The sequence below is a fragment of the Leptonychotes weddellii genome, chromosome 1, assembly GCF_054177405.1.
Source record: "Leptonychotes weddellii isolate Sample4059 chromosome 1, ASM5417740v2, whole genome shotgun sequence".
NCBI lineage: Eukaryota > Metazoa > Chordata > Mammalia > Carnivora > Phocidae > Leptonychotes > Leptonychotes weddellii.
Window position 1 is genome coordinate 143,989,693 of NC_138369.1, and position 14,771 is coordinate 144,004,463.

Below are 14,771 nucleotides of genomic sequence, written 5' to 3' on the forward strand. Positions count from 1 at the left end.
CAAGCTACTAAACCTCTCTGTCCCTCCTTCTCCGAATCTGTAAAATGGGACTAATTATATTACTTACCTTACACAGTTGTTGTAAAGCACCAACAACAGTGTCTGAGACATAATTAATGCCTAATAAATAAATGTTAATTATTGTTAAATTACAGTATTGTTATTATAATATTATTATGTTCTATCATGGCCCTCTTATATTCGGTGCCTATATCAGTATTCAGGAAGAGTTTACAAAATTTCTGTACGAATACTTCCATCATTTAAGGGAATATTTTAAAACATCAGCATTATAGTCTTACATGGGAATAGAATCAGACTCACATAAGGAATCAGGCTCAAAGTATTCACTTTGGTAAATCTTTCCAGTTTTTTTTCCCTAGTAAAGGTATATATGATGTGGTAATAATAACTGACATTCACTAAGTGTTTACTATGTGCCAAGTGCAGTTCTTAACACACTTCACATATTATTAATTCACTTCATCATTTCCACTGCCCTGTTAGATACAGATACCTTTTATTGCAGGGGTGGAGACTGAAACACAGTGAAGTGAAGTAACTTGCTTTTGCCTAGCAAGTGACAGATATTTGAACCTACAACCCAGGTTCTTACCTATTCCATTAGTGACAATATCCCATACTGGTTAAAAGCACAAATTCTGAATCCCGGTTGCTTGAGTACAAATCCTGGCTGTAATACTTGCTAGCTGTTGGACCCTGTGTGCAAGTTTCAACCACTCTGTCTCAGTTTCCTCATCTGTACAATGGAGTTCATTATAAAACCTACTTCAAAGAGTTACTAAAGGGATTAAATGAATTGACTTATCTTAAGCACTTAGAGTGGTGCCAGAAGAATCACTTAATATATGTTGACTACTATTTCTGTGTGCTTTTATGTGTATACAGTTGAGATTACACCTCTGTTTTTAAAAATATAGTAGTACATCATGAGCAGTTCCACACATCCTTAAAACTTACAAGCCATAACTTTAGCTGAGTGGTACATAGCAGAGATGGCTTAGCCAAGCTCAGCAGGTTGGGTCAAACCAGGAGGTCTAAGATCTTGGTGGAAAAATGGCCGGCCGGACAGAGTCATGCAACAATTGATGGTTAGAATATGGGCAAGCATAAGGACCCTAAGATCTGAGAATACAGACCAATAGCAAGAAATGAAACCCGCCAGTGAGTCATTTTAGAGAAACAAGTGGTTATTGAGGGTGGAAGTACTTGGTGACATTTATTGAAAGATAATATTTTCCTTCATGATTGAAATATCTTTAATTCCATAATAGTAATTTTTTAAAACTTTTAAGTGAACCAGTTGACAATTGCTGGCTGGAATAATAATGATAGTTGAGACTGAGCTGCCAAAGAATTCTGTTCCATAATTTCTGAGGAAATAAAAGACGTGGTTGCATATTCATATAGATTTCACTTTCTGTATTTTTTATTAATTTTGAATCACTAAATAATGCTGTTTCTCGAAGAAAATTTATCTTTTTTAGTTTTCTTTTTATTATTAAAAAAACAAGCCTATATTTGACTTTGTGGAAATAAAGGAGATCACCTAAATGAGAACAAAGACTATGTATTTAGAGCTTGCTATAGCGAGGGAGTTAGCCACCATCGTCTGCATTTGGCAGAGACTTAAAGGCAGGCAGGAGTATTTAAACGATTTATAGTGGGAGAAAGAGAAGCCTTCAGCAATGTTCAGTTATGACTGGAGATTTGGAGGCAGCTAACGAGAAGCAGGGCCTCCTATGTGTCTGGTTCGGAGAGGATATGTGGCTTTGTCTGGCTGGTTGTACACTGGAAGCAGGTGGGTGAGGAGAAAAACTGGGGAAGCCAGCAGTTACTAAGTCCTGACCATTTTTTGGCCAATTTCACTCAGAGGTTATGGTTTGACTTCCTGGACTAGTTGCTGCAGATTGTGGGTCAGAATTTTTTTTTTTTTTTTTTAAGATTTTATTTATTTATTTGTCAGAGAGAGAGCGCACAAGCAGGGGGAGTGGCAGGCGGAGGAAGAAACAGACTCCCTGTTGAGCAAGGAGCCTGATGTGGGACTTGATCCCAGGACCCTGGGATCGTGACCTGAGCCTAAGGCAGACGCTTAACGGACTGAGCCACCCAGGCGTCCCAATAGATCAGAATTCTATTTTATATAATGGCCTGGACATTGTTCTGCATTCGTATATTCAGTCTCTCAGCTTCATCCATTGAACCAAGGGAAAGTGGCTTCTTAAAATGATCAGTCTTATCAGTCTTTATCAGGAGAATGACTTTTTTTTCAAGTCAAGGGTTTTTACCATAATAGAAACCAAGTAAACATTAATAATATTTATCCCTGTTCTCCAGAAATAAGGAATAGCAGAAAGTGTGAAATCAGTTTTCAACTAAACCTTACATAGACCCTTTTCCTCAATTATACAGTATTTATTCCTAAACAATTGTATATTATAATGATTTAATAGGAGGTGTTTAATGCAATGAACAAATGTTCTATCATGCTTTCATGCCCTGGATATTGTAATTAAAATTTTGATTAATGACTTAAATTGATTTTTTTTCCAAATTATAATTAAATGTTTCCTGCTCTGTTGTTTTAAAAGATAGTTGGCTAAGTACACCCCCTTCATTCCTCCAAAATGTCTCCTACTCATTATGTAAATCTTCAGGTTCATTACAAGAATTTAGATAAAGAGATTATATATATATTTTAAAGGCTTTGGAAGTACTACAGCATGTGTTTCTAATTATTTCAAGCCTTTGATTCACTGAACTGCCTTTTTACATCCTTACCTATTTTTCAGTGTCTAACTTTCTCAGGGTGCAGTTGTAAAAAGAAGCCTAAACTTTAAATTTCAACTCCAAACTGGATTTTATTTTAACGTAAATAAACCATACAGGTATTGCCTTGGGTAATTCACAGCAAGAAACCTTTCTGCAAGAGTCATTGTGCTAAGGATGGAATCATTGCAATAGTCTTGAGCCCTTGGGCTCTCTAGTCACTGTGAGAGCTAAAACCTAAGAGGCAGAAGAGAGGCCTTTATTAATCAGCAGGTGGAATTCCATTTAAATGAACCTGGAGGGACCACAGAATTACTATATTAGATTTAAGTCTGTTCAAATTGGAAGCCAAATCCTGCAGAAAATGTACAATAGTAGGCTTTCTCTTTTTACTGTTATAGACAAATCTGTATCTGGAAGCAAGATGAGGGAGGGTATTTTTCTCATTCCAAAACAGTGCAGAGCGTAACTTGCTTTGACCTTCTGCCATTGCTGTGTTTGGATGCAGTATAAGAAGAATGTTAATAAAATTTAGCTTTCTAAGTATTTCTGACCTGTAAGGATTTATGAATTGTTATAGTTTGGAAATAAAGAGCATTTCTTAAGACTTGTACTCTGGTTGTTGGATAGGCTATATTGATAGGATTCTTGCATCCATGAGCAAAAAGGTATAATATATTCTGTGGGCTAGGATGTAAGAATACAGCTTATGTATATATTAGTCATTAAAATGTGATTCTGCCTGTTATTTGAATAATGGAGAAACTACATTTATAATTTTTTAAGATTTTCTGGTAGACAGACCTTTTGTTGAGAAATATTCACATAAATAAAAAAAATAAGGCACCAAATAAAAAAAATCAGCTTTCACAATTACCAGTAACAAATGTAAATACAGGTGGCAATAAGTTGGTCTCCATGAGGCTCCATGCAGGAGTAATAGCTCCAATTACTGTCACAAATGTTTGTAATTGTATCTATTGCTGCCAGACAATAAATGCTTTGTAATATAGTAAGGCCATAAATGTACATGCTGCTGTTGTTTAAACAAAATACAATTTTCGGCAAATTTATCCTTGAAACACCTGCTATAATCAAAAAGAGGTGAATGCTATCAAAATAAACTGCCTAAATTAACTAGACACACATACATTTTTAGAGCAGCCTGCATGATTACTCAACTGCCACGTTGTCTCAAAGAATGAGGGGAAATATTCACTGATGGACATTTACAGGCAAGCGTTCTTTAAAGGAGACTACAAAAAACAGAGTATTGCTTTGGATTTTTGTGTTATTTTTAAAGCATGGTGTTATTTTGTGGACTTAAAGTTTTATTCACTGTTTTTTGTTTTTTTTCTTAAGCTAGTCAACTATTTTTTTTTTTTTCTTTTTAGCATATGGGTCATGGACAGAGATCAGGATTGTGGAAAAGAATAGTGTGCTTAAAATTATATATGTAAAACTACTGCAAAGGGGTGGAGAAAAACCCAGCCATCCTTAAGCAACTGAAACGATTTTTAGCTGCTTCTGTCTCAGTCTTGTTGAACATTCAGGATATTCTGTTTAAAGATAGTTGATGATGCCTTCCTTCCTATTTACCCTGAGTGTGATAATGTTTCCACTGGATCGGGGAAAGGTTTCATTTATCACAGATCGAAATAGGAGAACAAGTGTTTTTGCTTTAGAGATTACCATCAACTCTAAGTAAAGAGCATCTACAGTGGTAGCAGATTTTAAGGAAATAACCAATAAAGAGCGCATGTTATAGAAACACTGCAGAGGGAAGTTACTAATGCCTCACAGCAGATATACCTCAAATAGACACTTGTGATTGAGAGCAGTGAATTAATATATATTGATTATAATTAAAATTTCTAGACTGCCTAAATATTTCATTATTGCAAAGTATGATTTAATGTTTCCTTTAAATCACTTAATGTAGAAGTATGAATTGAAACAGAAACCATTTGTCATATGGACCTTCCTATGAAATGTACTCTTTAATTGGTTTGATTCATTTTTCCAATCAATGATATTAGAGTAATTCTCACTATCACAGTGTTTTATTTTTAAATTTCTTAATATGTGGACAAATTTTACTCCCATAGCCTTTATCCCATTATATTTGATTGTTTCCTTATGCCAAGGTAATGACTTATGTTTCTTGGTTCTTCAAATATGCAGATGGCTCTATTTATTTTTTCAGTTTTTTTTTTTTTTTTTTTTGGAGTATTGTATGAGATCAAGGTTTTGTTTAGTAGATTCTTGAAGTTGAGCAGGACTGTCAAGGCTCTCTCTTCCGGCTATGCATCGTGGTTACTCAGCATCCTGTGAAATAATTACATTCTCACTTGGCCTCAGAGTGCCCCTGCCTTCACAGAAGGGCCCCCACCCACTCCCCGTCTGCCTTGCCCGATCACTTCTCTGAGCTTGTAACTCCTTCTAAAGTCTAGAAACCCTCACTCGGGAGATTTCTGTGGCCATATAAAAGGGGTGTGGATGGAGTAAGCACGAATAATAAGTCAGAGTCAACATATGAAAACACTTTGTAACAGATGGTAGTCAGTAAAGGTCATCTTTTTGTTTTGTTTTAAAGATTTTATTTACTTGACAGAGAGACAGCGAGAGAGGGAACACAAGCAAGGGGAGTGGGAGAGGGAGAAGAAGGCCTCCCGCCGAGCAGGAAGCCCGATGTGGGGCTCGATCCCAGGACCCTGAGATCATGACCCGAGCTGAAGGCAGATGCTTAACGACTGAGCCGCCCAGGCGCCCCGGTAAAGGTCATCTTTGAGCACACAATTAGAAATGTAATTCTTTAACTAACAAGGTATTTTATTTAGAGATTATGGATCTCCAGTTTCAATTCAGCTACAGGCAGGTGTGAGAATACTAGAGATTGTTATGATAGTCTTTTTTTTTTTTTTTTTTAAGATTTTATTTATTTGACAGAGAGACACAGCAAGAGAGGGAACACAAGCAGAGGGAGTGGGAGAGGGAGAAGCAGGCTTCCCGCTGAGCAGGGAGCCCGATGCGGGGCTCGATCCCAGGACCCTGGGATCATGACCTGAGCCGAAGGCAGACGCTTAACGACTGAGCCACCCAGGCGCCCCGTTATGATAGTCTTTGCTTACCCTCTGTGCACACTGTCTTCTTCTCTACAACAAGGGGAATATCTAGAAAGCAAGAACTTTCCTGAGGAAACTCGAATTTCCAGCACTAGTGGATTCCCATACTCCCTGCAACAAATATACACATACAACATATACCACACATACATACTCAGCCCCTCTTAAGTCGTATATTTAGTTCTTTGAATGCTTACAAAGAAAAATCCTGTTTTCACACCACAAGTGTGTACCACAGAAGACTTTAAGCTGCTGGCAATGAAAGAAAAAGGTCACATTAAAAAATTCAGAAAGCCACATTCTGTAATTACCTCACAACCTGATGGGCATTTTTCATTCAGAAAGTAATTCAATCTCATGAAAAAAATACTTGATGGACAATCTCTCTCACCTCTCTTCTCTTTCTCTCTCACACACACACACACAAACATGTGCACAAATGTGAGCCATGGTAAAGCTAAAAATTAACAAGTAGAACAAGAAGAAGAGATTGCAAAACCGCTTGTGCAAAGTGGCAAAAAGAGAATATAGATAATGTTCTATTATTAGGGAAAGGAGTGTTGTGGGTGGAGGAGGGAAATCCGCTGCTCTTCTCCTTGCATTGAAAGCATGATGAATTATCGACCTGTCCCAGCAACATTTGCTACAGTGAACTTAAGACATGCAGCCACTTCTATCAAGCTGTCTTCTCTGCTTTTTTCACTTAACCTGATTCCCTGCCATCAGATTTCCGAAGAATTTTATCATTGACCATGGATGGGGCATTAAACATGTTACACGAACATCAGTATTCCACACTGAAATCTTGAGACTGATCACTTTTGGACTGCCGCTCACATTTGGCCCTACCTCTCTACCACTGCAGCTGTAGTTATAATTTTAATAACTAAGTCTCTCTCCCTTTGGCTGAAACAGAGATGAACTGTCCAGATCCCCTTACAGTCAAGGACTTGCTGCCCAGCCACAGAGTGTGGTCAACAGACAACCCCTAGCTGTCTGCTCCTTTGATGGCAGAGAGCTTCCTAGCCCAGGACATGCCCTTCCAGAGTAGCCCACATCTGGACTTATGTGAATTGTTTAAAGTATTATAAATAATACTGCTTTGAAAATTCTTGTAAATGTCTTTTGGTGAACATCTGTACACATTTCTACCGGAATTTCTACTAGGGTGGAATTGCTAGGTCTTAGGGTCTTATGTTCAGCTTTAGCAGACCCTGCCAAATAGTGTTTGAAGGTGGTTATACAAATTTATACTCCTCCCAGCAGGGTATGAAAGTTCCAGTTGCTCCGCATCTTTATCAACATTAAGTATTGAATCTTTTTAAGTTTTGTCATAATAGATATGCTATGGTCTCATTGCCATTTTAATTTGCATTTCCCTGACGACTGCTGAAGTTGAACCCCTTTTCATATGTTCGACATTTGGATATCCTCTTGTCTTTTGCTATTGGGTTATCTGCGTTTTCTTTTGATTTATAGAAATTATTTTTATATACTCCGGATATGAGTCCTTTGTCAGGTATATGTATTGCAAATATGTACTTTTTAGCTTTTCTTTTCACTCTTATTGGTATATTATGATAAACAATTTATTTTTAATTTTAATATACTCAAATGATCTTTTTTGGGGAGAAGGGAATATGGCTAATATTTATGTTTTATTTAAGAATCATTGCTTACCCCAGTGCTATGAAGTTATTCTCCTATGTTTTCTTTTTGAAGCTTTATTGCTTTACTTTTTGTATTGAGTTCTGTGATTCATCTAGCATTGATTCTTATGTATGGTGTGAGGTAGAACTCAAGATTTATTTGGTATACATATGTGTGTGTGTGTGTATGCAGCTGACCCAGTTTATTGAAAAGGTTATCTTTTCACCAGTGCACTGCTTTGTCATAAAAAATGAGCATGTATGTGTGGGTCTGTATTTGGACACTCTGTTTTATTGCACTAGTCTATTTGTTGTTCTTTCATACTACTGAAAATGGTATCTTTTTAGATTTTATTTTCTGTCTATTGCTGGTATATAAAAATAATTATGGGGGCACCTGGTGGCTCATTCGGTTGAGCGTCTGACTCTTGATTTTAGTTCAGGTCATGATCTCAGGGTCATAGGATCGAACCCCGCATTGGGTTCCGTGCTGGAGATTCTCTCTCTCTCTCTCCTTCAAATACATAAAATCTTAAAAAATATACAGTTCTGTGTATATACAAACACACATCTCCAGGAAACATGCTAAATTCACTTATTCATTCTAACAATAGGCCTATAGGTTGTTTTGCATTCTCGGTGTATATAATTATATCATCTGCAAATAACATCAATCTTCTTTCTTTCTTTACAAGCCTTATCCCTTTTATTTCTTTTATGTTGCCTTATATAGTGGTTAAGAACTCTATGTTGGATATAAGTGGTATTAGCAGGGAGAAAGCTGTCAATATTTCAATTTTGCCATTAAGTATGATGTTAACTTTTTGACTTTTATAAATATCCTTTACTAGGTTAAGGAGCTTCCTTTTTGTTCCTAGTTTGCTAAGAGTTACTACGAATGGATGTTACATTTTTTTCAAATGATTTTTTTTCTTCATCTATTAAGAGGATCATATGATTTGTTTCCTCTTTTTTTTCCTCTCTTGCTATGGTGGATTATATTGATTGATTTTTGAGTATTAAACTAACCTTGCATTTTGGAATAAATGCAACTTAATCATGATATATTATCCTTTTTATGTATTACTGGATTCGATTTGCTGGTATTTTGTTGAGAATTTTTATATCTATGTTTACAAAAGATACTGATTTGTAATTTTTCTTGCTTTTTAGGTGTCTTTTTCAGGTTTTAGTGTAATGCTATCTAGGCCTCATAAAACAAGTTGGCAATTGCTCTCCTTTTTTTTTTTTCTTTTCTGTTCTCTGGTATTTGTATAAAGTTGTTGTTATTCCTTAAATATTTGAGAAAAATTCACCGATGAAGCCATCTGGGTCTGGCTATTTCTTTGTGAGAAAGTTTTTAATTGCATGTGTTTATCCTAAAACTTTTAAATTCATTTTTTTTAATTATACAATTGATATATAAATATATTCTTGGAAATATTCAAATATTACAGATGAAACTAAAGTCTCCTTTAACCATTACCCCTTAAAATGTTTAGTTATACTTCACTGCATTTCATCAGGGAAATGATAAGTCATGATATCGTGGTCTCTGCCAGTTTACGCTCTACTGCTGACTTGCCTGTAAGCTTGGGCAGTCTACTTTAAAGGAGCTACGTCTCAATTTCCTCATCTAATGAGAGTTTTTAAAAGAATTGTATGTGATGATGTTTGGATAGAGCTTAACATAGTGCCTGACACATACTAGACATTCCTTGAATGTTAACATTGAAGCTATCATTAGATGTAAGAGGATCTCAGAATGGATGTGACTATTGGGGAACTACTCTATACCAAGGAAGGAAATAGAAAAGGTTTCTAAGTAGCCAAAATAGAAATCACAAAAAACTATGTACTAAAGCTCATGCATTTTGAGTCTGATAAATCCTTCTTTGGAACTTACATATAGTTGTTTCAGAGATTATTCTAACAAGGTTGGTAAAACAGACTGTTCATCCACAGCAGATTAGAAGCAGCAAACCTCCTGTAGCATCTAAGCTTTAGCAAAACAACTGAGCTAAGAAACATTTATTTAATGTGCAAACTCGCATTGAAAATCGTCAGTTTCTTGTATTCCTTATTAAAATTGGGTGACAAAGCAAGGAAATGAAAGAAGCAGGTCGGTGTAATGGAAGATCTGTAAGTGAGAGAAAGGACATTTGGCTTTTTGTAATTGACATGGTAAAAAATCATACCACCTCAATCTGTTACCCAATCGGTGAAATGGAGGCACAAGATTTCCTCCCCAGAGTAATCTTGAAAACCCACAGAGAAAGTGAATTCAGGGGTAGAACAGAGGCCTGATGAGAAAAATGCAGTGAGACCCCTTAAATGCAGGGAGCCCATAAAAACCCTCGTAAATATTGTCATATTCACTAAAGCACAACTGCAAAAACAGAACATTAAATTAAGATTCCATTAGTAATTATTCATGACACAGTTGGGGGAGAACCAGTAAGAATAGAGGGAAAAGGGAGGGTAGATGGCAGAAGTAACATTTTTGTGATAGAGAGCAATTCAAATTACATCCGAGCCTTGGGGCCCTGCTCCCACTCTTGGGGGCTGGAGCAAAGGTGCCACTAGATCCACGGACTATGAGACTCAGCTGTGCTCTGGCAGGGACTTTTCCTGAGCCCAGAAAAAAACATCCCCGCATACACCAATGTGCCTTCCTCAGCTTTGTTCTCTCAAGAGTCCTTTGGCTCTCCTCCTCTCCACACATAAAGAAGCTCAAACTTGGGAAAAAAAACCGAGAGTTTGACATTTTACAAGTTGTAAATTAGTGAAACGTATACAGAGATAAAAGTTCCATTTGCCATCCCTAGCTTGTGTTTCGGTCTCTCTCTCCGCAGCAGTTTCAGAGAGGACCTTGAAGCATTGAGTTGGAGATCCGGACAAACCAAGTGTCTCTGCATCATATGTAAAGTTAATCATTCAGGGGTTGTGCTGTTGAAGTAAAACCCAGAGCTCCATGTAGTCTTGCTGGTCACCCTAACGGCTGCAGCTGGATCTCCTACATTTTGACGTTATGGTATGCTGTGAATCACCATCTGCAGATATACATCGCAATTCTTCAGTTTTTGAAAGGGGGAGAGATATACTTTGGCACTAAAGAATTTGGAGTGGGGAGGAGTACCTTTGCTGGCCACCTCAAAAGTGACAGAATTATACGAGATTTTGTATGAAAGGATTTTTAAAAATAGAAAGTCTAAAGAAATGATATACTGCATCATTATTAGTCTTCTCATTTCCTCGGAGAGAGGAAATGTGCTGGATTAGTGAAAAACTCAACTGCAATAGAGAGGAGAAATGAGCTTAATGAACACACTTAGAGCACTTTGGAACAGGTGACCGGTAAACTCCAGAGGTCCGTGTGGTCTCACTTGATATGTAACAAAAAAAAATTTTGGTTTCCTTAGATACTCTGCGGTATTTCATTTTATCATAAAGAAAAGCAGTCTATGGTATGTGGAAAATGCACTGGTTTGGGAGTGCTTTCCATTTTCCAGACATGAAACTTGAGAAAGGTCATTTAACTTACTTGATTTTTCGTTTTCCTCCTATACAATCTGTATACATAGTCAGTTTTTCTGTACTGAAAACAAGCCCAAATCACAGTGGTTTATAATCGTAATAACAACACATTTACTCTCACTTAGGACACAGGTCTGCTGATGTGTGATTCAGGGGAAGCTCTACTCCTGCTGTGTTCCATGTTTCTTAGTCCCAGACTCAGGCCGAAAGTATAACCCCGATGTGGGGCATGCCTATTATCATGGCTGAGAGAAAGGGAAAGCGGGCTGATGGATGCCTCTTACAGCGTGTGCACAGGTCTGGCCTAGGCCATGCCCACTGCTATTCCACTGGCCAGAGAGAATCACATGGCCAAGGCCAGCATCACTGGGGCAGGGAAGTATACTCCTCCCACAGCTGGCCTGCAAATCACATAACCCTCTTACAGGGAAGGGTAGAAGTGAAAAAGAAGGGCTGAGAAATCGACTTAGCACTCCAAACCTTTGTGAGTCTCTAATAAGGAAAGGTGTATAAAAGTGTGTTGTAACCTAATGGATTCTTTACCAATATAAGGATTGCTAGCATTGTTGGACAGTTCCTTTTACTGTTTTATTTTGGGGATCAAGTCCTTCATCACTTCTTCATTCTTACCACAAACCTTTGTAAACTTTTTAACCATCTCCATTGTAGTTTTTTAAAAGCTATGTATTTTGCCTTTTTATATTCATGTTTTTAAAATGTTACAAGTATGATCACTTATATTTTCTGCTGTAACTGTATTAAACGCCTTTCAAGAACTACTTGGGCATCCAGGAGGTTTTTGACTTTTTTTCCCCCTGATGATTAAAGTGATGATTAAAAATTGTCTTGTAGGAAATTTGGAAAATTTTGGAAGGATAAGAAATTCTAAACATCGGTATCCAAATTCCTGGCTTAATATATGCATACACATACAACTATACACAAATACTAGTTTTTACTAAATTGGACCAATAATAGTGTATTCCTTGGGGAATGTTTTTCCACTTTACTATATGTTGTTCACGTGCATTTTTGCTGGGTAAGTTTTTATTGAAAACATGAATTTAACATTTCGATAGGCAATACATATATATTATAAAGCCCAATAATAAAACAAACACTCATGAACCCACTCCTCAAGTTGAGAACTAGACCATTACATGCCCTTGTAATTACCTGTGTAATTCTGCAGCTGCCCTTGGCCTCCCGTGGGGAACCACTGTCCTTACATTTGCATATTATATATTGTCATTAGCCGCTGCTGCTGCTTCCTCTTCCTCTTCCTCCACTTCTTCCTCCTCCTCTCCCCCCTCCTCCTCCTCTTCCTCTTCCTTTTTTGTTTTAGTGTTTTCGTATATGTGTATATCTCCAAACAACGTATCATTGAGCTGTGCTTCATTGTGAGCTTTATAAAAATGGTATCATACTGTATTATTTTTAGTAGTGAAATGGATATTACAAAATTAGTTTAAACTGTCCTCTACTGTTAAATATTTAGAGAGTTAAATATTTACAGAGATGTTTTACCAAGAACTTGTACATTTGTCTTTGTGTGTATCCCCAAATGTTTCCTTGAGAATAACTTCTAGAGGTGAAATTGCTGGGTTAAAAGGTTAGAACATTTTTAAGCCTTTTTTTTTTTTATAACTGTACATCAGGAAATGTGTCCATCTAGATTTTAATTAAACATTCAGGTTTATGTGGCAGATAATTATAAATCATTATTAGCTTTCCACTTTAAAAGGCAATAAGAATACATAAATATGTCCCAGTGGGTTATCATATTAAAAAGTTCCAAACTAAATTCCTCAGTATTTCTGGCTCCCTGAAATCTGTTCTTCTCACACTGATAATACTAATATCTTAGTTCCTAAGGCTAGAAACCTTAAAGACAACTTTCTCTGCTACCCCACCTCCGCTTCAGCCAGCCCGCACTTGCCCTTAGTCCTCAAGTCCTGCGAGTTCTGTGTCCCCGATGTCCCTTGAGCCCATGCCTTCTCTTTCATTCTCACAGGCACTGCTCTACCGCAAACCCTGCTCATGTACCACGCGGACCATTACACAGCCTCGTAACTGGTTGCCTACCTGCCTTCAGTCTCTTGCCTTTCTAATTCTTTCTGGCCTTCTAGTCCTTCTCTGTTAACTTTCTCAAAACACAAATTTATCCTAAAACTGAAACCAAAAATCTTGAATAGCTCTCCATTGTCCACATGATAAAATGCACATTCCTCAGTGAAAGCCCTCCGTCTAACTTAACCTACCTCTCCAGCTTTGCTTCTTCATGATTCATCCTCTCCACCCCACCCCTCCCCGCCCTGCCCCACCCCACCCTACCCCACCCCAAGAACTTTGTGTTTTATATTCCAGCCAGCCTGGGCTCTTGTTCCCTATATATTTTCCGGTTTTTTTCTTGTTCCTGTTACTCCCTCAGCCTAAAATACCCTTCCTCTCCCACTCCTTTCCAGCCTGTTGAAATCCCACTCATGCTTCAAGCTTGCACTGCAGTGCCAGTTCCTCCGAGTTTAACATCAATGTAAGTTATCATAGTTATACATAGATGAGTCAGGCATGTTTAATTCTCTAGAAATACTTTATCAGAACATGAAAAAGTAGAGTTTTTACATTTGCTGGGTAAAGGATAATGCTGGGTAGAAAAAAGCAGAACACAAACTATATTAAAACACCGATTACTATAAATAAAAGGATATCTATATAAAGTATATGTATATATAATGTGTGTGTTTATACATGCATATATCTACAGACACAGAGACTGTAGAAATACTTGGTGTTTATTAAGCTTATAAAATTTTTTTTGGAATCAGGCTGGACGAGTACTGTTTTGGAAAAATTACTAATATAATGATACCTATTACGTTCATTTTCTTTCATAAAGATGCTTGCTTGGGCTTAAACAGGTTTCCATTTTGAGGCTTAACCATATTTGGTCCAGTTGCAGCAGGCCAGCCAGTCACCTCTCCTCCCCGTTCCAGTGTTGACTGGCTGAGTTGGAGAGGCCTATTTCCTTGCCAAACCTATCTAGTCATAGTCACAGGTGATGCACAGTCCCCTCAACTGTAAAATGAAAATGTTGCACCAGATGACTGTTAAATGGATGAGTAGATGATCTTTAAGGTCCTTCCCAGCTCTCATATTCTGAGATATTTTTTGCTCATGAGACAGGAAAAATGCTTATGGACAAAGGGAAGTGCTGATTTGTTCTCTGCTCTAGCACCTTCCCTGGTGTCAAGTAGCAGGTTGCTCCTTTTATTAACTCTGACCTGCCAGAATCTATTCTGTGGGAATTAATACGTTTGGCTTCTGATCCAGGTGCACCACTACCAGAGTGGCTTTGAGTGTGCCCCTTTCTGTCACTGGGCCTCTTTTTGCTTATCTGTGAAATGATAAAGGTGAGACTAGATGCTCTTTGAGGTTCTTTAATATATTGTAATTTTATCATTGGTATGTGTGATGTACCCCAGGATTTTTTTCCCCTATAGTCACTAGCCCATGTTTCAAAGTTAAGAAATCAGTAGAAGAGGACAATTCACAGTATATTTTTGTCTTCACAGAATAGTGTAGATAGCAAAGTAGAGCATCAGGGTATGCAAACAGATATGTGTAATTGAGGAGTATCCTGCTTCCATCACTTCAACTTACCATAATATTT

At 37.4% G+C, this 14,771-nt stretch overlaps 1 protein-coding gene and 1 long non-coding RNA gene across 3 annotated transcripts in view; one reads left to right on the plus strand and one right to left on the minus strand.

The window, feature by feature from the left end:
- Positions 1-14,771, plus strand: part of IFT57 (intraflagellar transport 57) — a 52,682-nt gene that overhangs the window by 31,217 nt on the left and 6,694 nt on the right. The window lies entirely within an intron of this gene.
- LOC145716054 (uncharacterized) overlaps positions 1-14,771 on the minus strand; it is a 116,712-nt gene that overhangs the window by 20,960 nt on the left and 80,981 nt on the right. The gene's annotated exons all lie outside the window — the stretch shown is intronic.